General features: G+C 39.9%; 1 non-coding gene across 1 annotated transcript; it reads right to left on the reverse strand.

The window, feature by feature from the left end:
• Window positions 1-464: 464 nt before the first annotated feature.
• Window positions 465-572, reverse strand: LOC127090114 (small nucleolar RNA R71). Its single transcript, XR_007791646.1, has one exon. It is a non-coding gene; the product is annotated as a small nucleolar RNA R71 (small nucleolar RNA).
• Window positions 573-2,914: the final 2,342 nt, after the last annotated feature.

Genomic DNA, 2,914 nt, shown 5'->3' on the forward strand with positions numbered 1-2,914 from the left:
GAGCAACCAATAGACAAAATCAAGGGGTTTCTTCACATTAGACGATGTTTAGAACAACTTTGCACCCAGTACATTATCCCAATCACTGGGAATAATGATAATCATCATCATAAGGACTTTGTCATCCCATCCCAGGACGAGCCATACTCAAGTATTATTAACCCTACGATCCAGACTAACAATTTTGAGTTGAAACCCTCTCTATTATAAATCGTACAGCAGAACCAGTTCTCTGGTAGCCCAACGGAAGACCCTAATCTGAATCTTTTCGTGTTCGTATAGTATGTTAGCATGTTGAAGAGTAATGTCGTTGATCCAAAATCCATTAGACTATGCCTTTTTCCTTCTTCCTTAAGGGACAGAGCCCGAGCTTGGCTACAGTCCTTACCGTCGAATTCCATTCCTACATGGAATGGCCTTATAAAGGTGTTCTTAGGTAGATATTTCCCTCCGAGTAAGACGACAATGTTACGAAACCAGATAACTTGTTTTAGATAACCTGGTGATGAATCCCTTTTTGAGGCATGAGAGAGATATAAGGACATGATGAGGCTCTGCCCCCATCATGGTTTAGAAAAGTGGTTTATAATCCCCACTGTTTATAAGGGTCTTCTTTATAATATAAGGATGAAAGTTGATGTTGCAGCTGGAGGAGCTCTGATGGATAGTTCATTCCCTGAGGCCTAACAACTCATAGAGGCCATTGCCTCTCTTACAAATGGATTGAGGTCATTGCCTCTCCTACAAATGATGCACATGTGGTTATTAAGATGTTTAAAAAAATATTTTCCCTAGATTTGGTACCCCCAGGTTAGTTATCAGTGATGGCGGCTCACACTTCATCTTGAAATGTTTCAATAACCTGTTGACCAAATATGGATTTAGGCACAGAGTTACAACCCTTTACCATCCGCAAACCAGCAGAGAGGTGGAAATCTCTAATTGAGAGATTAAGAGGATACTTGAAAAAATGGTTTCCACCTCTAGGAAGGATCGGTCTAAAAAACTAAAAGACGCACTTTGGGCGTATAGGGAAACCTCTAAGACTCCTATAGGAACCACCCCGTTTAAGCTTGTTTATGGTAAGTCTTACCATCTTCCTGTGGAATTTGAGCATAAAACCTATTAGGCCACAAAACCATGAATATGTGAATGCCCTGATCTATAAGGAACGGAAAAATAAGTGGCACGACAAATGCATAACTATTAGAGTATTTAATGAAGGCGAGCTTATTTTATTGTTTAACTCTAGTGTAAGGTTATTTCCTGGGAAATTACGGTCTAGATGGTCAATATCGTTTGAAGTGGCAAGAGTTAGGGAATCAGGAGCAATGGAAGTTTAGAGCAAGTCCATTAGGAAGTTTAGATTCTACAATTTTCATATTTACATTTGGATCGTTCAAGTTGTAATCCTGCCGACATCATATTTTAGGAATTTTATTCAACAATTATTCAATACCAGTTTTTGGAGCTTTTCTTTATTATTTACATATTCCACTACGCCAAAAACTGGAATAGACAGCGCACCTTAGAGGGCGCTTTATTACAAAAGCGCTCTCTAAGGTGAAGCGAAAAAATAAGGAGCAATAGACAGCGCACTTTAGAGGGCGCTTTTGTAATAAAGCGCCCTCTAAGGTGAAGCGAAAAAATAAGGAGGAGATAGAGGGACAACAATACATGGCGCTTTTTAGAAAGCGCCCTCTAAGGTTACCCTTAGAGGGCGCTTTTAATAAAGCGCTGTTATATGTCCATGTGCATTTCCAGCTTATAAAGCGCTTCTGGAAAGCCTTAGAGAGCGCTTCCATAAGCGCCCTCTTAGGCCCCCTTTAGAGGGCGCTTTTTTAATAAAGCGTCCTCTAAGGTGAAGCGAAAAAATAAGGAGCAGATACCTTAGAGGGTGCTTTTAATAAAGCGCTGTTATAAGTCCATGTGCATTTCCAGCTTATAAAGCGCTTCTGGAAAGCCTTAGAGAGCGCTTCCATAAGCGCCCTCTTAGGCCCCCTTTAGAGGGCGCTTTTTTTCCACAAGCGCCCTCTAAGGTCCCCTTTAATAAACATTAAAATTATAACATACTGCGCATTTTGTTATTTCACTCTCTGTTATTTTCGTTCTTTTTCACGTTAGGGTTCTAAGGCGTTTTCCTTCCACCTCTGTTAGATCTACATTATTACTGTGCGTTTCCTCCTTCTACCAATCAAAGGTACACGATGCATACATTATTACTTTTACTATTGCTTTGTTTTAGCTTTGCGCAATTTCAGTTTTATGTTATTGTTTTACTATTGCTTTGTTTTAGCTGCGCGTTTACTATTGCTTTGTTTTAGCTTTGTTTTAGCGCATGCAATGGGACTACATTACCCAGTAGTTAGGGTTATACGACCTATGAACATTTGATTTTGTGTCAACACCAGTATCATTAGAAACCTAGGTCCGAATGTGTTTGAACTCTTCTGAAATTGTTTTTTATTTATTCTAATTAGTAATGGATAATACATGGATGTCTTCCAATCGATTGTCGAGAGAGTACGAGAATGGGGTATCAGAATTCGTTAAGTTTGCCGTTGCGCACGCCGAAGACCCCAGTAGAATGATATGTCCTTGCTTGGGTTGTTGTTATGGGAAACGGGTTGACGCAGTTCAGTTGACATCGCATCTAATGAGGCATGGAATTGATCGAAGTTATACATGTTGGAATTTGCATGGTGAGAAAAGTAACGAGAATGTTGAACCGGGTGATAGTACGACCTATGCCTCAAACTATAGTGGCGCAGATACATACGATTGTGATCGAGTTGAAGAGATTGCAGAAGCACTTGAAGGAGATCTTAAGGATTGTCCCGAAATGTTTGAGAGGTTGGTAAGTGATGCAGAGAAACCTTTGTATGATGGTTCCACTAAATTCACAAGATTGTCT

This window comes from Lathyrus oleraceus, chromosome 5 (genome assembly GCF_024323335.1).
Source record: "Lathyrus oleraceus cultivar Zhongwan6 chromosome 5, CAAS_Psat_ZW6_1.0, whole genome shotgun sequence".
Classification (NCBI taxonomy): domain Eukaryota; kingdom Viridiplantae; phylum Streptophyta; class Magnoliopsida; order Fabales; family Fabaceae; genus Lathyrus; species Lathyrus oleraceus.